Here is a 23,550-nt window from a genome sequence, read left to right as displayed (position 1 = left end):
TATCCAATTGGATGTAAGTTAGCATGAATTATTATTGTTGACATTACCCTTGAGGTAAAAGGTTGGGAGGCAACACTATAAGCCCCTATCTTTCTCTGTGTCCGATTAAAACTCCATAACCATAAGTATTGCGTCAGTATTAGCAATTGTGAAAGACTAAATGATAGTTGAGTATGTGGACTTGCTGAAAAGCTCTTATAATGACTCTTTTCGATGTTATGCTAAATTGCAATTGCTTCAATGACTGAGATTATAGTTTGTTAGTTCTGAATGAAGTTTCTGATTCATACTTTACATTGTGAATAGATTATTACTTGAGCATAAGAAATCATATGACAATATATATGTTGCTGTTATAAGAATGATCATGATGCCCTCATGTCCGTATTTTATTTTATCGACACCTCTATCTCTAAACATGTGGACATATTTTTCGTTATCGGCTTCCGCTTGAGGACAAGCGAGGTCTAAGCTTGGGGGAGTTGATACGTCCATTTTGCATCATGCTTTTATATCGACATTTATTGCATTACACATTATGCCACAATACTTATGCCTTTTCTCTCTTATTTTACAAGGTTTACATGAAGAGGGAGAATGCCGGCAGCCGGAATTCTGGGATGGAAAAGAAGCAAATATTAGAGACCTATTCTGCACAACTCCAAAAGTCCTGAAAATTCACGGAGGCATGTTCTGGAATATATAAAAAATACTGAAGACAGAATCAACCAGAGGGGGCCCACACCCTTGCCACGAGGGTGGGGGACGCACCCTACCCCCTTGGGCGCGCGCCCTACCTCGTGGGCCCCCTGGTAGGCCTATGGTGCCCATCTTCTGCTATATGAAGTCTTTTACCCTGGAAAAAATCATAAGCAAGCTTTCGGGAAGAAACACCACCGCCACGAGGCGGAACCTTGGCGGAACCAATCTAGGGCTCCGGCGGAGCTGTTCTGCCAGGGAAACATCCCTCCGGGAGGGGGGAATCATCGCCATCGTCATCACCAACGATCCTCTCAACGGGAGGGGGTCAATCTGCATCAACATCTTCACCAGCACCATCTTCCCCAAAACCCTAGTCCATCTATTGTATCCAATCTTTGTCCCAAAACCTCAGATTGGTACCTGTGCGTTGCTAGTAGTGTTGATTACTCCTTGTAGTTGATGCTAGTTGGTTTATTTGGTGGAAGATCATATGTTCAGATCCTTTATGCATATTAATACCCCTCTGATTATGAACATGAATATGATTTGTGAGTAGTTACATTTGTACCTGAGGACATGGGAGAAGTCTTGCTATAAGTAGTCATGTGAATTTGGTATTCGTTCGATATTATGATGAGATGTATGTTGTCTCTCCTTTAGTGGTGTTATGTGACCGTCGACTACATGACACTTCACCATTGTTTGGGCCTAGAGGAAGGCATTGGGAAGTAATAAGTAGATGATGGGTTGCTAGAGTGACAGAAGCTTAAACCCTAGTTTATGAGTTGCTTCGTAAGGGGCTGATTTGGATCCATATGTTCCATGCTATGGTTAGGTTTACCTTAATACTTCTTTTGTCGTTGTGGATGCTTGCAATAGGGGTTAATCATAAGTGGGATGCTTGTCCAAGAAAGGGCAGTACCCAAGCACCGGTCCACCCACATACCAAATTATCAAAGTAACGAACGCGAATCATATGAGCCTGATGAAAACTAGCTTGACGCTAATTCCCATGTGTCCTCGGGAGCGTTTTCCTTCATATAAGAGTTTGTCCAGGCTTGTCCTTTGCTACAAAAAGGATTGGGCCATCTTGCTGCACCATATTTACTTTCATTACCTTCTCACAAAACTATCTAGTACCGATAATTTCAGTGCTTGCAGAGAACACCTTACTAAAAACCGCTTGTCATTTCCTTCTGCTCCTCGTTGGGTTCGACACTCTTACTTATCGAAAGGACTACGATAGGACTACGATAGATCCCCTATACTTGTGGGTCATCAGGCCGGCCCCCCTTTCTTCTCTTCTTCTCCCCCTTCCTTCCCTCTCCTACTCCAACTAGGGAAGGGGGAATCCTACTCCCACCGGGAGTATGACTCCCCCCTTGGGCGCGCCTAGGAGGCCGGACCTCTCCTCCTCCTCCACTCCTTTATATACGGGGGAGGGGGCACCCCATAGACACACAAGTTGATCATTGATCCCTTAGCCGTGTGCGGTGCCCCCCTCCACCATAATCCACCTCGGTCATATCACCGTAGTGCTTAGGCGAAGCCCTGCGCCGGTAGCTTCATCATCACCGTCATCACGCCATCGCTAACAAAGATCTTCCTCGACACTCTACTGGATCGTGAGTTCGTGGGACGTCACCGAGCTGAACGTGTGCAGATCACGGAGGTGCCGTACTTTCGGTAGTAGGATCGGTCAATCATGAAGACGTACGACTACATCAACCGCGTTGTCATAACACTTCCGCTTACGGTCTACGAGGGTACGTAGATAACACTCTCCCCTCTCGTTGCTATGCATCACCATGATCTTGCTTGTGCGTACAAAAAATTTGAAATTACTACGTTACCCAACATCTCTGTGTCCGATTGAAGCTTTGAACCCATAAGTATCGCGTGAAAGATTATACGATAGTTGAGTATGTGGGCTTGCTGAAAGGCTCTTTAATTGAGTCTCTCTGATGTTATGATACATTGCAATTGCTTCAATGACTGAGATCATAGTTTGTTAGTTTTCAATAAAGTTTTTGATTCATACTTTACCTTGTGAACGAATCATTACCTTAGCATAATAAATTATATGACAATATATGTTGTTGTTCTAAAGATGATCATGATGCCCTCATGTCCGTATTTTATTTTTATCGACACCTCTATCTCTAAACATGTGGACATATTTTTTGATATCGGCTTTCGCTTGAGGACAAGCGAGGTCTAAGCTTGGGGGAGTTGATACGTCCATTTTGCATCATGCTTTTATATTGATATTTAATAGATTATGGGCTGTTATTACATATTATATCACAATACTTATGTATATTCTCTCTTATTTTACAAGGTTTACATGAAGAGGGAGAATGCCGGCAGCTGGAATTCTGGACTGGAAAAGGAGCAAATATTATAGACCTATTCAGCACAACTCCAAAAGTCCTGAAACTTCACGGAGCTTATTTTTGGAATATATAAAAAATATTGGGCAAAGAAAGTACCAGAGGGGGCCCACCAGCCAGCCACAAGGGTGGAGGCCGTGCCCTACCCCCCTGGGCGCGCCCCTCGACCTTGTGGGCCCCCTGACAGGCCTCCGGTGCCCATCTTTGGCTATATGGTGTGTTTTGACCTTGAAAAAAATCAGAAGGAAGCTTTCGGGACGAAGCGCCGCCGTCTCGAGGTGGAACCTGGGCAGAACCAATCTAGGGCTCCGACGGCGCTGTTCTGCCGGGGAAACATCCCTCCGGGAGGGGGAAATCATCGCCATCGTCATCACCATCGATCCTCTCATCGAGAGGGGGTCAATCTCCTTCAACATCTTCACTAGCACCATCTCCTCTCAAACCCTAGTTCATCTCTTGTACTCGATCTTGGTCCCAAAACCTCAGATTGGTACCTGTGGGTTGCTAGTAGTGTTGATTACTCCTTGTAGTTGATGCTAGTTGGTTTATCCAGTGGAAGATTATTGTCGTGGAATTGTCACGGCAGATGTCCTCGTGCAAGGACTTAGTCGTGGAGCCATCGCAGCTAGGAAGCTTAAAGGGGTTAAACGGGACAAGGCACACGAGGGTTATACTGGTTCGGCCCCTTACAGTGAAGGTAAAAGCCTACGTCCAGTTGAGGTGGTATTACTTAGGGTTTCGATGACCAGGGAGCTTAATCGCTATGCCCGGCTCTCGATCTGTTGTCTCTCGCCCTGAACCGCCGCCGGGTCGTCCCTTTATACAGAGAGGTTGACGCCCCGCGGCTCTCAGAGTCCCGGCCGGCTTATAACAGTATCCGGCTCGGACTCTTAACTACTCTTGCCTTACATTACAAGTCTTGCCATAACGGCGGTTTATAACTACGGGCCTTAAGCCGCCTCCGGGTCTTAAGCCCACTATTGATCCGCCATCTTCAAGCCTGGTACTGGGCTTCACGTGATGATCATTACAACATAACCCGGCCCCTCCTGGGCGGGTGACTCTAATGGTTATATCCTCAACATTAGGCCCCAGATTGATTTGAACCGGTTCATGTCAATCTTCAATCCCTTTGAAAGAAAATCTTCCGGCTTCTGCTTGTGCGAAGGCTATAACCCGTCGTGACGTCATCTTCTGGATTCTTGGTAACCCGCCGTGACGTCATCTTCCATTAAATTCATTTTTTATTCTGTCATATCCCAACGGATCTTATCTTTAATGACCATCCCGAAAATCGAGGCGTTTTTGTGGCGAGATAATCGCGTCTTGGCCTCCTCGTTTCTCGCGCCCATTTGTCAGCCGTCTCTTATAAATAGGCCCGGCCCATAAGCCTTCGTCACTCTTCTTCTCCATCGTCTTCCTCTTCTGATGCTCCAGAGCCCGAGCTCCAGCCGCCGCCGCCGCGCCCCTTGTCTTCCTCGACCTCGGCCGCTGCATCACCCCGAACTGGTCCAGAGAAACGGCGGCCACCTCCGCATCTCATCAGTGCCAGTAAGTACTTGCCACTCCATACAGTAGGTTTGCATTAGGGTTTTGTCGTTCTTCCCTTGTTCTTCGTAGTTCATCCCGAGTTCTTCACAGTTCTTCCACCGCGGTCTCTTTTCATCCGGAAAGTAGGATAAAACTCATGCGGTAGTGGTTTCGCACCCATTTCCAGTACTAGCAGATCCCTCTTGCTTGCAAAAAGGCCTCATTAGAACTTATGAACTTCTCAGTGCCAGTTTTTAGGTCTAGAAAAATTTTCCTTTCTAGACGACCGTTTGATCCAAAATAATTACTGCGATCTGTGAAACCTGTTTGTGCCACACTTATTCAAAAATTGCATCTGTTAGGTATGGCGGCTCATATCGCCGGCTTAAAGGAGGCCATGCGCTGTGAAATCTCCGGCTCATTCATGATAGAGTTTTAAACAACTTGAATTACTTATGATATCCATAGCGGCTTAGATAACCCGACACAATTAGCCATATATCATTAGGCCCCTTCATAAGCCGCCATCTTGAATAATGAACTGGAATCTTCCTCCGGCTTATATTTGAACCGGACATTTTATTTTATCATAGGCTTTCGTCTTTCACAATGCCGCCCAAAGCTCCCAAGGCACCCATTACGTGCAACTGGGTGAGATCCAACGTTACTGATGATACCTTAGATGATTTCGTGAAGACGGGTTACCTGCCTAAGAAGGAGGTCATGTCCTATCGTGCCCCTAACCCGTCCGAAGAAAGACCTCAACCAAGAGACGGAGAGGTTGTTATATTTGCTGATCACATGAGCCGGGGCTTTGCTCCTCCTGGCTCAAAATTCTTTAGAGATGTTCTGAACTTTTTCGATCTGCGACCTCAAGACATCGGACCTAATTCCGTGTCGAATATTTGCAACTTTCAAGTGTTCTGTGAGGTATATCTCGGAGAAGAGCCCAGCCTACTGCTCTTTAGGGAGCTGTTTTATCTGAACTGCCAGAACGAGTGTGCCAACGGGCCTAGCTTGGAACTTGGCGGAATCTCAATCCAACGACGGAGAGATTGCCTCTTTCCTTATGCTGAGCCGCCAAGCCACCCAAAGGACTGGAACCAGACATGGTTCTACTGCCAGCATACTTCTCCGGCTGATGAAAACCCTCTGCTCGGCTTTCGCGCCCTGCGTCTGGAGTCAAATCACCCCCTGACAAACAAATTATCTCAAGCTGAGCGACAACCGCTTATCCCCACCATCAACAAGATTAAGGCTCTTCTGGGAAACAGCCTTAACGGTGTTGATCTGGTCCGGGTCTGGATTGCTTGGCGGGTGATTCCCTTGAGCCGCCGCCCCGGCTTAATGTGTGATTACACGGGCCGGAAGGATGATCCTCTGCGGCACAGCCCCAACGACCTAGCTGAGGATGTCGTTGACGACATGACCAAGTCCCTTCTGAATAAGAGCTTAGCAGACTGCGGGAGGACGGGCTTAAGTCCCTTCTGCAAAGCTAACCCAGCTCGGGCGGTAAGCTACTAATCTGAGCACCTTACTTTCCATTTTAACAATTTTCCTCTTAACCTCAAGAAACCTTTGTTGTATTTTTCAGGCTAATGATAAGTTCTAGAAGGTCAAGTATGATCATGGGGCTGCTAAAAAAGCCAGGAAGGTTAAGAAAGCCGCCAGGAGAGCCGCTCCTCGCAAGAAAGGGAGTAAGCCTAGCACCTCAGACCTGCTTCAGCTGGATGACAGCTCCGAGTCAGAGGTAACCCTTCATTCTTATGCTCTTCTCGTGTTTTTTGTTTGTTCTTAACCACCTTATTGACATTGATTATCAGCAGGAGGACACCGGAGTGAGTAACCCGGTCATTGAAGAGGTAACTATACTTTCCTCCGACTCGGAACCCTTGCCAAGGCTGAAAGTTCGAAGAGTAACCCGGAAAGTAAGATTTTCCCATCCTTTAGCTTATCAAGATCCTCAATTTCTTTTGAAGCAACAGATTCATGAGAGCCGGAGGCAAACCCGGGCCAACAAGGATGTAGACCTCTCCTCCGGCTTGCCTGAAGCATCAAGGAAGCGCCGGACCGAGGTTATCTCCAACTTATATCCTTTTCATCCTTTGGCGGGCATCACTCGTCAACCACTCAACTCTTCTGATTCAAAATATCAGGAAACTTCACCTTCCTCCGGTGACTCCATGCAATCTAACTTGCCGGCTTCCAAGACTGCACCCGGGTAATGATGATCATCTTATTTTGTGCTTATCTTACTCATGTTTTTGCACTAACCTTTTGACTTTCAGCGCACAAGCAAAGCTCAGCAAGAGGGCAAAGAAAAGTCAACCGGTCGAAGAACCGATCTTGACTGAACCCAACGCCTCTGCTTCTGAGCCGCCGTCTGCACCAGCTCCAGAAACCACCGCTCCAACTGAACAACAAGCCATGGAGAGTTTTGACAACCCGGAGATCCCCAGCTCAGCTCAACCGGCCGATGACCCGGATGTGGTGATTACCCGGACCGAATATGTTGAGCCGGGAAGACCCACTGTGCTGGCCAGATGCTCTGCTAAAGAAGAACTGCTGGGGCGCCGCAGGGCCAGACTGGATATCACTGACTATGCTAACTTGAGCATTGGAGACATTGTTTCTGGTTATATTGGTCAAGTGCACAACAGCCGGGACCTGGAGATTGACATGGTGAAGCAGATACAGCAAAAATCTGAGGTACAAATCTCTTGCCTACTCCATAGTCATCCTTACCATGCTAGCCCCCAAGTCTATTACTTATGATAGAATATGTTGTAGACTTAATTTCTGGCTTACCTTCATGAACCGGCACTTATAAATAGAATCTTTCAGCATACATTAGCCCCCAAGTGCAAAGTGTCTTTGCTTGCAAAGTGCTTGGGACTTTAATGTTGCATGATAACCACTCAAACTGTAACCCGGAATTTGTACAGGCTGCCTGCAAGAAATTTGAATCAGAAATCTCTGAGCTGAAGAACCGCCTGAAGACTCAGGAAACTGAGACCCGGAAGGCCAATGTCAAGTTTGAGTTCAGTGTTGCTGCACAAGAAAAACTGAAGAAAAAATTTGAAACAGAAAGAAAAACTTGGGTCGACGAGAAGACTGCCTTGCTCAGCCGGGCCGAACAAGCGGAGGCTGCCCTTACTGAAAGAACCGCCGAACTCTCCGGCTTAAAACACCATGTGTCACAGATGGTCTCCGCAATCGTCGGTAAGTTATTATGTAAGCTTTTAACAAGTTTACATTCTTCATGTCTCATAAGTCCCACCGTTGCCATCATCTCACCTGACGTTATTATGCAGGTCCCAGAAGCTCCAATCTAAATTAGAACGTGCTGACCAAGCTGAAGGCGGTGTACACCTTGGTGGAGCAACTCTACACCGGGTCACATCATGCTTTAGCCGTTGTTGCTCTCTCCAATGAGGTTCCGACTCACCTGGCAGACGTACTCAAGCGGCTTGCCGTTCTTCCTCAACGCTTCCAAGAGCTGAGACGGGCTTCTGCTAGAGCCGGAGCTATAGCTGCTCTGAGCCGGGCCAAGGCTTTTCTCCCGGAGCTAGACCTGGCCGACATCACTCTTGGATACCCCAGCCTGAAGGAAGACGGTACCCCCTTTGACCAGAAAGACTTCGCCGCCTGTGTGAAGAGCGTGCGCCCGGTGGCTTCCTTGATTGGAAATGACATAGATCTTACCAAGTATCAGCCGGGCTATGACGCGGAGAATCAGAGGATCCCAACTCCACGCTATGAAGCAGTCAGCCTGATCCCGCCGACTCGTAAGCATACCTTCGCCCCAGAAGTTGACCCAGCCGGGTTAATTGATGATGAGGCTCAATTTGAAGCTTTGAGCGGCATTGACTGGAAATCATCAACCTTCCAGGTCATGGGAACAGCCGGAGGAGCGGAGAGGGATGAGCTGGGAGCTTCAACCCAACAAGCACCTTGATTTCTTAGGCGGCTCGTGGTTACACCTTAAAACAAGGCCTCACCTTTTGGACTCGGGGAGTCCTGTAATAGAGTAGGACAAACACTTAATTTTGTCATGCCATCGTGCACGTGTAGAGTGCTTAACGCCGTTGAAGCTGCTCCTTTATATTCCTCCGGGTTATGTTCGATCATCTACTTTCCTTCAGTTAAAGAGCTGTCCTTAATTGTCCTGCATAGAAAACAAATCACAAGTCTCTGGGTGGCTTACCGCACTAAGAGGCATATATTTTACGTATAACCCGGAATATGAACCAAAGTCATCAAAGACCGGCTCTCAATTATATCCTCGAGGTAACCAGAATAGCATACTTGCAAGCCTTCAAGTATACTTCCGGTTTATGTAACCCAAATAATGAGGTTGAGAACTCAACTCCGGTTCACCAGCATTGATAATGCTTATTGTGTGCTATCAACATTGTTAATCAAAGTTAAGTCGGTGGAGTAAAAACCGCCCTTGCACACTGTTGATATGATCAAAAGAACTTGTTGCAAACCAAAAGATCAAAACTTAGGGGCTTCTGATTCGAATACGACCAGAGAACCGTCCCAAAGGGGTTAAGCTAAGATTTGAATGCGATCATATAGCCCCCAGTGGCTTTGACGTTGCAGATCAAGAGGGTACCGACAGCTATGTTCTCTTCGGTTCGAATACGACCTATGTTTGAACAGGAAGCCCCCAAATGACCTTGAGAGTTGTTTAACGACGCTGATTCGAATACGATCCACGTCGGTTCCCAAATGGGGTTGAGCTATGATTCAAATATGATCAAGAAAAACTCCCCAATGAGCTCGGCAATTTGCCAATCAAGTGGGTATCGACAGCTATGTTCTCTTTGGTTCGAATCCGACCGATGTTTGAACAGGAAGCCCCCAAATGATCATATTGTTAACGGCTAGATTCGGATACGATCATAAGCCGGATCAACCTCCAAGTGACCATGGAATGTTGTAATAGAAATAACAATAACACATTTGCCTTTGGAGGAGAAAAGGACAGAGGTCCTGCTTTATTATTTATCATAATATATACATGGCTACAGAAATATGTATATTATGAGAGCCGGTGGCTCAAGTGTAATAAGGCCGAAGCTGAGCTATGTTCCACGGCCGACGGGTCTCTTCCTCCGACTTACGTGAATCTTTATGCTCCCGAACATCGATAAGGTAGTATGACCCGTTGTGCAAGTTCTTGCTGACCACAAAGGGCCCTTCCCAAGGTGGGGACAACTTGTGTGCATCTGTTTGATCTTGGATGAGCCGGAGCACCAGATCACCTGCCTGGAAGACTCTGGACTTAACCCGGCGGCTGTGATAGCGGCGCAGGTCTTGTTGGTAAATCGCCGAGCGAGCCGCTGCCACATCACGCTGTTCATCCAACAAGTCAAGAGCATCTTGGCGCGCCCGCTCATTATCCGCATCAACATAAGCCGCCACTCGAGGCGAGTCATGACAGATGTCGCTAGGGAGGACCGCCTCCACTCCATAAACCATGAAGAAAGGCGTGTAACCCGTAGACATGTTAGGAGTAGTATTGATGCTCCATAACACGGAGGGTAACTCCTCCACCCAACAACCCGGCGTCCGTTGCAAAGGGACCAAAAGCCGGGGCTTGATGCCTTTCACGATTTCCTGATTGGCTCTCTCAGCTTGACCATTGGATTGAGGGTGAGCCACTGATGAAACATCAAGCCGAATATGCTCTCGTTGACAAAACTCCTCCATGGCGCCTTTAGACAGATTGGTACCATTGTCAGTTATAATGCTATGTGGAAAACCAAAGCGAAATATCACCCTCTTCATGAACTGAACCGCTGTGGCTGCATCACACTTACTAACTGGCTCTGCCTCAACCCACTTTGTGAACTTGTCAACCGCCACCAGGAGGTGGGTCTTCTTATCCTTGGACCTTTTAAAAGGCCCAACCATATCAAGCCCCCAGACCGCAAATGGCCAAGTAATTGGAATCATCCTCAATTCTTGAGCCGGCACATGAGACCGTCGCGAGAACCTCTGGCAACCATCACATTTACTGACCAAATCCTCTGCATCAGCATGAGCCGTCAGCCAATAGAAACCATGACGAAAAGCCTTGGCCACAAGGGATTTTGAGCCGGCATGATGGCCACAATCCCCTCATGAATTTCACGTAAAATCTCTTGACCTTCCTCAGGGGAAACACAACGCTGGAAATTTCCAGTGACACTGCGATGATGTAGCTCGCCATTGATAATTATCATTGACTTAGACTGCCGGGTTATTTGTCTGGCCAAAGTCTCATCCTCAGGCAATTCTCCCCGGGTCATGTAAGCCAAGTAAGGTACTTCCCAGTCTGGGGTAATGTGGAGAGCCGCCAACAACTGTGCCTCCGGGTCAGGAACAGCCAAGTCTTCCTCTGTAGGCAACTTGACAGAAGGGTTATGCAAAATGTCCAAGAAAGTATTAGGCGGCACCGGCTTTCGCTGAGAGCCCAGCCGGCTTAATGCATCAGCCGCCTCGTTCTTCCTGCGATCGATGTGCTCTACTTGGTAACCCTGAAAATGTCCAGCAATGGCATCAACTTCACGGCGAGAAGCCGCCATGAGAGGGTCCTTGGAATCCCACTTGCCTGACACTTGTTGGGCCACTAAATCTGAGTCGCCAAAGCACCTTACCCGGCACAAGCTCATCTCCTTAGCCATCCGAAGACCATGGAGCAAGGCCTCGTACTCAGCTGCATTGTTAGTACAGGGAAACATCAACCGTAGCACATAGCAAAACTTGTCACCTCGAGGGGAAGTTAATACAACTCCAGCCCCCGAGCCTTCCAATTGCCTAGACCCGTCGAAGTGAATAGTCCAGTATGTATTATCCGGTTTCTCTTCAGGCACCTGTAGCTCTGTCCAATCGTTGATGAAATCCACCAATGCTTGAGACTTGATAGCAGTGTGTGGTACGTACTTCAGACCATGAGGCCCAAGTTCTATAGCCCACTTAGCCACTCTTCCTGTGGCTTCTCTGTTTTGGATGATATCTCCCAGGGGAGCAGAGCTAACCACAGTGATAGAGTGACCCTGGAAATAATGCTTAAGCTTTCGGCTTGCCATGAATATCCCATAAACAAGCTTCTGCCAATGTGGATACCGTTGTTTGGACTCGATGAGTACTTCGCTGACGTAGTAAACCGGCCGCTGAACCGGATACTCCTTACCCTCTTCCCTACGCTCCACCACCACAGCCACACTGACGGCTCGTGTGTTAGCGGCTACATACAGCAATAAGGGCTCCTTGTCAACAGGAGCAACAAGGACTGGGGGCTCAGCCAGCTGTCTCTTCAAATCCTAAAAAGCAGCATTAGCAGCATCATTCCAGATAAAGTCATCTACTTTCTTCATCAACTGGTACAGTGGCATGGCCTTTTCACCCAAACGGCTTATAAACCAGCTCAAAGCAGCGATGCGGCCCGCCAGACGCTGGACGTCGTTTATGCACGCCGGCTTAGCCAGAGAGGTGATTGCCTTGATATTTTCCGGGTTAGCTTCAATTCCTCTGTGAGAAACCAGAAAGCCCAAGAGCTTGCCTGCAGGAACACCAAAAACACACTTGGCCGGGTTAAGCATCATCTTGTAAACCCGGAGATTATCAAAGGTTTCTCTAAGATCATCTACCAAGGTCTCCTTCTCCCTGGATTTAACCACGATATCATCCACATAGGCGTGAACATTGCGCCCAATCTGGTTATGAAGACAATTCTGCACACAACGCTGGTAAGTCGCCTGCGCACTCTTGAGCCCAAAAGGCATAGATACATAACAGAAGGCTCCAAAGGGAGTGATGAACGTCGTCTTCTCCTGGTCCTTAACTGCCATTTTAATCTGATGGTATCCAGAATAAGTGTCTAAAAAACTTAAGCGCTCACAACCCGCCGTAGCATCAATAATTTGATCAATACGGGGGAGAGCAAAAGGATCAGCCGGACAAGCTTTGTTTAAATCCGTGTAGTCCACACACATCCGCCAGGCGCTGTTCTTCTTGAGCATGAGCACCGGGTTAGCTAACCATTCTGGATGAAAAACTTCAACAATAAACCCGGCCGCCAAGAGCCGGGCCACCTCTTCACCAATGGCTTTCCGCCTCTCCTCATTAAACCGCCGAAGGAATTGCCTGACCGGCTTAAATTTCGGATCAATATTGAGAGTGTGCTCAGCGAGTTCTCTAGGTACACCTGGCATGTCAGAAGGTTTCCATGCAAAAATGTCCCTGTTCTCACGGATGAACTCGATGAGCGCGCCTTCCTATTTCGGATCCATATTAGCACTGATGCTGAAGTGCCGATATGAGTCACCTGGAACAAAGTCAACAAGTTTAGTCTCATCAGCTGACTTAAATTTCATTGCCGGCTCATGCTCCGTGGTCGGCTTTTTCAAGGACGTCATATCTGCCGGGTCAACACTGTCCTTGTAAAACTTCAACTCCTCTGTCGCATAAACAGATTCAGCGTAAGCCGCGTCACCTTCCTCACACTCCAAGGCTATCTTTCGGCTGCCATGAACCGTAATGGTCCCATTGTGACCCGGAATCTTGAGCTGCAAATACACGTAACATGGCCGTGCCATGAACTTGGCGTAAGCCGGCCGCCCAAATAACGCATGACACAGACTTCTTATCTTGACCACCTCAAAGGTTAATTTTTCCGCCCTGTAGTTGTTCCGTTGCTTGTGACCTTGCTTTGGGTAGAGCCGGGAGATGAGTTCGTGAACGAGGAACCTGTTGAGTATGCTAACGAGGAGCAAGCTTTCAATAACTTTGAGAACTTTGCAGGCAAGATGACCATACCCTCGATATCACTTCTATCTTTGCTTGCTAGTTGTTCGCTCTATCTCTATGTCGCGCTACCAATCACTTGTTTATCATGCCTCCCATATTGCCATGTCAAGCCTCTAACCCACCTTCCTGGCAAACTGTTGTTTGGCTATGTTACCACTTTGCTCAGCCCCTCTTATAGCGTTGTTAGTTGCAGGTGAAGTTGAAGATTGCTCCATGTTGGAACATGATTATGTTGGGATATCACAATATCTCTTATTTAATTAATGCATCTATATACTTGGTAAAGGGTGGAAGGCTCGGCCTTTTGCTTGGTGTTTTTTTCCACTCTTGCCGCCCTAGTTTTCATCATACCGGTGTTATGTTCCTTGATTTTGCATTCCTTATGCGGTTGGGGATTTATGGGACCCCCTTGACAGTTCGCTTTGAATAAAACTCCTCCAGCAAGGCCCAACCTTGGTTTTACCATTTGCCACCTAAGCCTTTTTCCCTTGGGTTTTCGCGAGCCCGAGGGTCATCTTTATTTTAAACCCCCGGGCCAGTGCTCCTCCGAGTCGCCCTGACGCCCGACTGCGGCATTGTTAATTTATTTGTACCCTTTCGAGGAGTCATTTCAGACACTCGATTGGCCATCAGTATTACATTGGGATTTCGGGAGGACTACCGCCCGACTTCGTTTTTATTTCCCATGCATTGCTATTCTATTATCTGAGTGCGCATTATTAATCTGTTCATATGCATCATGTTTGCATTTGTTATATCTTATGTCCAAACTGTCTTGCGAGTACTTTCATAGTACTCACCTGGCTTGTTGATTTGGCCAGATGTTGACGAAGGCGATCTCATGGATGATGAGTTTGATAACGAGTCCGACGCCTAGAGGAGTCCCAGTCAGTCCCGCGCGATCCTGGATTTGGTCACTTGTATTATATACGCTTCCGCCACCAAAATAAGAGTCCTCGAGCCTCACTCTGACGCTCGATGATGCTGTAAGATTTAGGAGTCATGTCACCCACTTCGCTGTGACATATCCACCACTTTTATCGCGAGTCAGTAGTATGCCACCATATCCCTTGTGTCATATCCGCCTTTATGTATAATATCGGCGTGCTTGTAACAAATTGTTGAGCAGCCTCCGCTCAACTTTGTATTATATTTAGTACTCCTGGATTTTTCTGTAATCAAGAATTTGACTGGTTTTCCAATAAAACATTTATTGAGAAACCGATCCCTTTAACGGACCAGTAGAGAAGAATCCTTCTTACTGGTAGACAATTTCTTGATTACAGAAATATCCAGGAGTAGTAAATATAATACAAGGTTGAGCGGAGGCTGCTCAACAATTTATTACAAGCACGCCGATATTATACATAAAGGCGGATATGACACAAGGGGTATGGTGGCATAACTACTGACTCGTAATAAAAGTGGTGGTGGATATGTCACAGTGAAGTGGGTGACATGACTCCTAAATCTCATAGCTCATCGAGCGCCGAAGTGAGGCTCGAGGACTTTTATTTGGGTGGCGGAAGCGTATAAAATACAAGTGACCAAATCCAGGATCGCACGGGACTGACTGGGACTCCTCTAGGCGTCGGACTCGCTATCAAACTCATCATCCATGAGATCGCCTTCGTCAATATCTGGCCAAATCAACAAGCCAGGTGAGTACTATGAAAGTACTCGCAAGACAGTTTGGACATAAGATATAACAAATGCAAACATGATGCATATGAACAGATTAATAATGCGCACTCCGAAAATAAACTTGCACTGCATGGGAAATAAAAAGGGAGCCGGGCGGTAGTCCTCCCGAAATCCCAAAGTAATACTGAAGGCCAATCGAGTGTCTGAAATGACTCCTCGGAAGGGTACAAATAAATTAACAATGCCGCAGTCGGGCGTCAGGGCGACACCTCATAAAGGGCTTATAATGGTATATAAACGATAGTGCGTTCCACAGTCGGACGTCTGAGCGACATCACGTAAAGGGCTTATATCAAAAGTAAATAACAAGAATGCCACAGTCGGATGTCTGAGCGACATCACATAAAGGGCTTATATCAAAAGTAAATAACAAAAATGCCACAGTCGGACGTCTGAGCGACATCACATAAAGGGCTTATATCAAAATTAAATAACAAGATTGCCACAGTCAGACGTCTGAGCGACATCACATAAAGGGCTTATATTTCATAACTCGATATTCCAGTAGCTCGTGAAGTTAAATCATTTCAAGGAATTACTCAGGTACGAAATAATAAAATGCTTAGTCCATCCACAGGAATAACATTCAACCGGATTTACCAGTCAAGCTTGTTCACCGGGGATTTCCACGGAGACTGACACAGGGACTGACACTGAGACTGATGTGGATACTGTTTGGATACATTGACCCAGGTCCTTGACCATGGACACGATGACTCGGAAAGTTTTGACTCTGCAGAGTTTGTACTCTTAACCACAGCCAACGGATTTCAGTAGTCACAAGGGACTAGTTCCGTTTACGGTATTTTAGGAGAAACACATCTAACCAGTACACACCCATTCCACATTCCGTTGCCAGGAATCACCCCAAGCAACGTTCAAGAAAAACTTTGAGACGGGGAGGCTACAACCTCGCGTAGCATGGGATCAAATTTATATCGCGCGCTCTAAGGGGTGCCCCCCTCTTGGTCCCAACCGGAAACACCCATGCCCCCTGACCGGATGACTCGCTTTAATCCAAGGCCATGGAACCCTCATCCCGGCCCCTCTATTTGGGGTGTACAATGAAAGAGGTTTGCAACTTACTAAACCGTATTCTTTGCAGAAAACATTTGGCAGCACGGGAGGGGACAAACAGTAACGTGGCTCGGTCCACGTTAACGTCGGAGTTTATCAGATGACATAAGACTGGCATGCTACAACAATACCATCTTACTACCTCTCATGTCACCACATGATCAGGTCATCTCTCAACAAAGGATCACAGTAAACTTCAAAGCACACGGTTAGTTGCCTTGCATGCGACGTAACACTCACCGATGCCCATATGCCATGCACAAACTATTCAAGCAAACATGCAAAACACCCATCATATCAAAGGTTCAAACATGCTTGCCTGGTTCGGAGAAGTCGGAGTCTAGCTCGGCGAAGTTCGCGGCTCCGTCACCTCTTCCGGAATCTACGGTATAAAGAAACCGTATACTAACGTGAATACCGTTGCGTGTATAAAAATTGTTCCAAATTTTTTCCAAATAAATACTATAAAAAACTAGACAAAAATATAAGACTGACAGAAAAAGAATCAATCAAAAAGCATCTTTTGTTTAAAAGATATAAGGGTTTTAGTCCAAGGACTAATCTGTGATGAAACAGAAAAGATCCAGGGGCTTGTTTGAAAAAGCAGAAAACGCTTTGGTACGAAATACGCCAGCCCAGAGAGAAAACACACTTTACCCGAAGGCGCCTTTAGAAAACGGTTCAAAGGGAAAAGAAGGAGAGGCTGACGGGGGGGGTCCCACCCGTCAGGTTCAAACTCCAACAGAGTTCGCCGACGCCCGAAGGCTGTGATGGTCGCCGGCGTTGATCCACGGCGAGGTAGGGTGATCGGAGGGTACCAACGGGTTCAGGGTGTCCTTCCGCATCGGTGGGTGGTGGACTTGGCCGTCAGCGAGCACCACGGTGACGGCGACCTTATCTCCGGCGGACGGTGGTTCGGGCGAGGGTGGAACTCTCCGGTGGGTGCTGCAAACTTCAAATTGGTGCGCGGGTCAGAGATGTGGATGCACTAGGAGACTACTGGCATGAGTTGAGAGGCAGGGGTGCACGATCGTGCTGGATCCCGAAGTGGGTCGAGGCGGCCGGAGTTGGGGAAGAAGACTTCCTCGAGGCCTTCCCAGTGGCTTGGCGTGGTACTTGTGGGGTGTAGGGATGGTGCGTGTTCGAGTTCGAGCTCGGGACCTCCTTTTATAGGCGATCCGAGGAGGTGGCCGTGAACGGGATAACGCCGGCGAGCAATTACGGCGAGGCAGAGGTCGGGCAGGAGGTTTAGGCGCTTGGGCATCATCGTGGTGGTTCACTGGCACCGTTTCTCCGCTAATACCTCGGCCGGATTGGGGTAATGCACCGGTCCTCGACGGAACGGCCGTACGGGCACGACGGCGGCAGGGACCGCGCTCCGTGCCTCCCAGTTCACGACAACGGCTCTGCAGCGTGCACAGAGGAGAGGACAGCCACGCGGTGGCCTCTGGTGGCTTGGGCGGTGCTGGACGGCGCCGTTCCACGCTGCGCCTCTCTGGCAGCCGCAGCGGGCGCTGCTGCCGCCGCACATGGGGCGCTGCACCTCGGCCAGCTCCCTGCCGACGTCCGCAAGTGTCCAGGCGATCGTGCGGCGCAGGGATAAGAAGGAGGAACAGGGCGCAAGGTGCCACTGCGGCTACTGGCGAGATCGAGGTATGTTTCTGAAGAAAACGACAGCGGCTACTGAAACTGTTTTCTGAATCTCTGAACTTCGACAGTAACAGTGCCCTCCAGGTGTTCGACGATATGATTTGGGCACGAGGAAGAATTTCTAGAGCTGGGGCTTGGTGAGGTGACCTCTTGATGCATCCAGAGGGTGCCTGAATTTTCTCAGATTTTTAGGAGGAGAAAACAAATGAATTTCACCAAATTTTGCGAATATGGCCCAAACTTGCAGCAAGCTCATTTTGAAAATTTTGAACTGGAGACCAGTGGATCTTCCTGGATCTTGGTTGAGGGTCCTGAAGACTAGCCAGGGAAATTTGTTTGGAGGCAAAACTCAAAGGAGAGCTAGTGGTTCCTTTGTAAATCTCCAAGGGTCAAAATAGAGGACAAAAAAGGTTTTTGATTAGAAATAAAAGGAGATAAAATCATGGGGAAGTTTAACTTGCTGGATTTGAAGATTATCTTGACACAAAGTGGGGAGATGGCCTTTGGGAGGGGATTTCCACTTATGTCATGGCAAGAGATAGGTTTTGAAAGGGGAAGGATCACTCCGTATGCCATAGGGCTATATTAAAAAGAAAAGATTTTCAAAAACTTTCCCAATGAAAAACATTTGTGTTGAGTCAACACAAGATGAAAAACCTCCAAGACCAAAGATCAAGTTTTGGATGGAACCAAATAAAATACTTGTTATAAAAGAAAATCTTTGAGAAGGAGAGTCCTTTAAAAGAAAATTTTAAATAGCCTCCTTCAAATCAAATAAAGATTTTGATAAAGCCAAATAAAATTTTTGGGTGTCACAACACCTACCCCCTTAGGAAAAATCTCGTCCCCGAGATTTCAGCTGATCCTCAAATAGATGTGGGTACTCTGCCTGAAGGAAATCCTCTCTTTCCCATGTTGCTTCATCCTCGGTGTGATTGCTCCACTGAACCTTGAAAAATTTAATTGTTTTCTGACGGGTCCTCCTTTCAGACTCTTCCAATATTTTTATTGGTCGCTCTCTGTAGGTGAGGTCTGGTTGCACGTCAATGCTCTCATGCGATACATGCTTTTCCGGGTTGCTCACACATTTCCTCAACTGTGAGACGTGGAACACGTCGTGGACGTTTGACAGCTCTTTGGGTAGGTCTAGCTGGTAGGCTACTGTGCCTCTTCGTGCAACTATACAGAAGGGTCCAATAAATCTTGGGGCTAGCTTGCCTTTAATTTTGAACCGTTGCAGGCCCCTCATAGGGGACACTCATAGGTACACATATTCACCGGGTTCAAAGCTGACCTCACGATGTTTTCGATCGTAATAGCTCTTTTGTCGGCTTTGAGCTGTCTTGAGTCGGTCCCTGATTTGTTTAACTTTCTCCTCGGCTTCCTTGAGCATGCCTGGGCCGAAGATTCGACTGTCACCTGTTTCTGACCAGTTTAATGGGGTACGACATCTCCGTCCGTACAATGCTTCAAAAGGTGCCATTTGTAGGCTGGTTTAGTAACTATTGTTGTATGCGAACTCGGCATATAGCAAGCTTTCCTCCCAACTGGTTCCATAGGTGAGAACACAGGCTCTCAGCATGTCCTCTAGGATTTGGTTCACGCGTTCAGTTTGTCCATCAGTCTGGGGGTGGTACGCTGTACTGAATGCTAGTTGAGTGCCCAGAGCTTGTTGTAAGTGATCCCAAAATTTAGAGACAAATAGAGTGCCCCGGTTGGATATTATGGTCTTTGGGACTCCATGAAGACAAACTATATGGGAGAGATAAAGCTTAGCAAGCTTCTGAGTGGAGTAGGTCCTTTTCACGGCAATGAAATGTGCTACCTTGGTTAGCCTGTCTGTGATGACCCGTATGGCATCATTTCCGCGTTGTGATCGAGGTAGTCCGACGATAAAATCCATTCCAATTTCGTCCCATTTCCACTCAGGTATCCTGTTTGGCTGTAGTAGCCCTGCTGGTTTTTGGTGCTCGGCTTTAATGCGCTGACACAAATCACAACATGCAATGAATGTGGCTATATCCCTCTACATACCGTGCCACCAAAATCTTTCCTGAATGTCTTTGTACATTTTGGTTCCTCCAGGGTGGATTGAATATGGGGCGGTGTGGCTTTCGGTTAGGATTTGCTGTTTGAGGTCCTCAATGTTTGGTACGCAAAGTCTGTCCCCGTACCATAATACTCCCTCTTTGTCTACGACGAACTCTGAAGCCTTGCCTAGGCTCATTTTTCTCTTTATACCTTCGATGCTGGGATGTCCATGCTGAGCCTTCTTAATTTCCTTCATTAGGGTGGGCTGTATCTCCAGATTTGATACGTTGCCCTCCGCAACTATCACCATGTTGAGTTTGGCGAACTCCTGCTGAATTTCAGGCCTCAAGTTCTGTAGACTGTCGTTGCCCGAGCTGGGGTTCCGACTAAGAGCGTCTGCCACTACGTTTGCTTTCCCTGGATGGTAATGAATGCCGACATCATAGTCCTTGACTAATTCCAACCAGCGTCGTTGTCGTAAATTGAGCTCTGGTTGCGTGAAAATATATTTAAGGCTTTTATGATCCGTATATATTTCACAACGATTTCCCAGGAAAAAGTGTCTCCACTCTTTGAGTGCATGGATGACTGCTGCTAGCTCCAAGTCATGAGTAGGATAATTTTCTTCATGCTTCCGTAGTTTCCTGGAAGCATATGCGACAACTTTGCCGTCTTGTATCAATACGCACCCGAGGCCCTTCCGGTATGCGTCACAATACACTTCAAAACTTTTGTGTATGTCCGGCACAACCAAAACTGGTGCTGTTATTAATTTCCTCTTGAGTTCTTGGAAGCTTTCCTCGCACGCTTCAGTCCATACAAATTTCTTATCTTTCTTGAGTAACTGTGTCATTGGTTTTGCCACGTTGGAGAATCCTTCAATAAACCTTCGGTAATATCCAGCCATTCCTAGGAAACTTCGTACATCTGTTACGTTGGCTGGTGTTTTCCAGCCAAGAACGGCTTTGACCTTTTCTGGGTCTACGACCACGCCCTCTTGGGTCAGTACATGGCCTAGAAAACCAACCTGTCTTAACCAAAATTCACATTTGCTGAATTTGGCGTACAATTGGTGTTTCCTTAATTCTCCCAATACAATTTTGAGATGTTCAGCATGTTCTTCCGGTGTCCTTGAGTATACCAGAATATCGTCAATGAACACCACAACAAATTTGTCCATGAATTTCATAAACACTTTGTTCATGAGGTGGATGAAATATGCGGGGGCGTTTGTTAGTCCGAATGGCATTACTGTGAACACATATAATCCGTATCTGGAGGTGAATGCTGTCTTAGGGATATCTTCTGTCCGTACCTTTAATTGATGATACCCTGATCTTAAATCAATTTTTGAGAACACCTTGGCTTGTGCGAGCTGGTCAAATAAATCATTTATCCGTGGCATCGGATATTCGTTTTTGATGGTGACCATGTTGAGTGCTCGATAGTCTATACACAATCTCAGTGTCCCATCCTTTTTCTTGGCAAATAATACTGGTGAACCCCAAGGTGAGGAGCTGGCTCGTATAAATCCTTTGTCCAGTAATTCTTTTATTTGCTTCTTTAATTCTACCAACTCGGAGGGTGCCATTCTATAAGGTTTCCTGTAAATGGGGGTGGTGCCAGGTGCTAGTTCAATGCTGAACTCTATCTCTCGGTCTGGTGGCATGCCTGGTAGTTCTTCGGGAAATACGTCAGGAAACTCACACACCACTGGAACTTTTCTCAATTATGAAATGTCCACCTTGTTCAACTTTGGTTGCTGTGACCGTGGTCTCTCTTGAGCTGCAACCTTTATTGTCTTGCCGTGATGGTGAGTGAGGATTACAGTCCGATTGAAGCAATCGATAAATCCCTTGTTGGTGGTTAACCAGTCCATTCCTAGGATAACATCCAGTCCTTTATTTTCCAACACGATGAGATTCGCCTGAAACTTTAGTCTTTCAAACTCAATAATCACACCTTGGCAGTAACTCTGGGTGATCTGCTTATTCCCGGGGGACTTGATGATCATGGACTTTTTCAAAGGAAGTATCGGAAAACCATGTTGCAAAACAAAACTCTACGAAATGAACGAGTGAGAAGCTCCAGAATCAAACAAAACCGTGGCAGGTATTGTGTTGACAGGGAACGTACCGAGTACGATGTCTGGGGCATTCTGTCCTTCCTCCCTGGTCACATGGTTCAGGTGACCCTTCTTGTGATTGTTGTTTGGGTTGAAGTTCTTACGCTTTGGGGCTAGATTATTCCCACCATTGTTCGGCTTGGGGGGCGAGTTCCTCGGCTTTGGGCATTGTTTGGCATAGTGCCCTTCCTCTCCACAAGCATAACAAGTAACACCTGGGCGGTAGGTAAAGTCCTTGTCCCTTGAATGGAAATGTTTGGTTGGCCTTAGAGCAGTGGTCGTGGATTTTCTTGCTTCATTCCTCTGAATATCAGTCTTGCTCCGGTTGTTGCGAGCATGAGCCGTCTTGTCCCTTTTTCGCTTGCGAATATCCTCCAGGCTGCGGCGCTCATTCTCCAATGTAATGGCCTTGTCAATCAGTGTTTTGAAATCTGGAAAGGTGTGTACGACCAGTTGGCATTTAAGTGCTGGCGCCAGGCCGTCCAAATTTGTTTCCATCTTTTTATTCTCAGTCATATGCTCATCGTAGGCATAACGAGATAGTTGAGTAAATTGACTGTTGTACTCAGTCACTGTCATGCCTCTCTGCTTGAGGTCATCAAACTCCCTTTTCTTGATCTTTATAATGCTCCTGGGGATGTGCGCTCCACGAAAATCCTCCTTAAACTCTTCCCAGGTGATGTTATGTTCATTTGGGTGCATGTGTAGAAAATTTTCCCACCATGCTGCAGCTGCTCCAGTGAGGTAGTGAGGTGCATAAAGCACCTTCTCATGATCTGAACATTGTGCAATAATCAACTTTCTTTCGATGTCTTGGAGCCAATCATCGGCCTCAAGCGGCCTATCAGTGTGAGCGAACGTTGGAGGACGTGTCTTCTGTAGTTCAGACAACTTGGAATGCGGTTGGTATGGCTCACGGTGATTTCCCATATTGATGACGTGATTCATCATTTCCTGGTGCTGCTGCTGGCTTTGTTCGAAAAGGCGGCATACTTGAGAAAATGCTGCCTCACTGCCCTGCTGACTAGACTGCCCCTGTGTGAAGTTATTGCTTGTCTGGGTTCCATAAACTTCTTCCGGTGGATCCATCATGGAACGAGTCCAGGGACGAGACATTTTCCACTCTGGGGTATTATTTTGCAAAACTCATGAGAAGAACTGTGTGGCAGAAGGAAAATTTTGCAAAGGCGAAAATTTAAAAGACCTCAAGATTTTTCAAGAAAAAATACTTGATTGCGCACGGAGAAGGACTGCTCAGTACATATCTTACACGCGATTCGCAATTATACAATACATCACTCAGGATGCGCGTACACATACCTGACATGTTATTTAGGCTAGTGCACTTCTCCGAGTTCCTACATGATGCGCACACAAACTACTTCTCACCAAACCTATGTACATATAAACATATCATACAAGAGGGTACATCACACGGCTGCTAGGCGCACTCAGTCGGAGATGGTGAAAACTTCCTTCTGCCTGCCGAGTGTAAGGCCCAGAGGTGCAGGAGACTCAACCTCCTCCTCCTCCCTA

Source organism: Triticum aestivum, chromosome 2D (genome assembly GCF_018294505.1).
Source record: "Triticum aestivum cultivar Chinese Spring chromosome 2D, IWGSC CS RefSeq v2.1, whole genome shotgun sequence".
Lineage (NCBI taxonomy): Eukaryota > Viridiplantae > Streptophyta > Magnoliopsida > Poales > Poaceae > Triticum > Triticum aestivum.
This window is presented reverse-complemented; position numbering follows the sequence as displayed.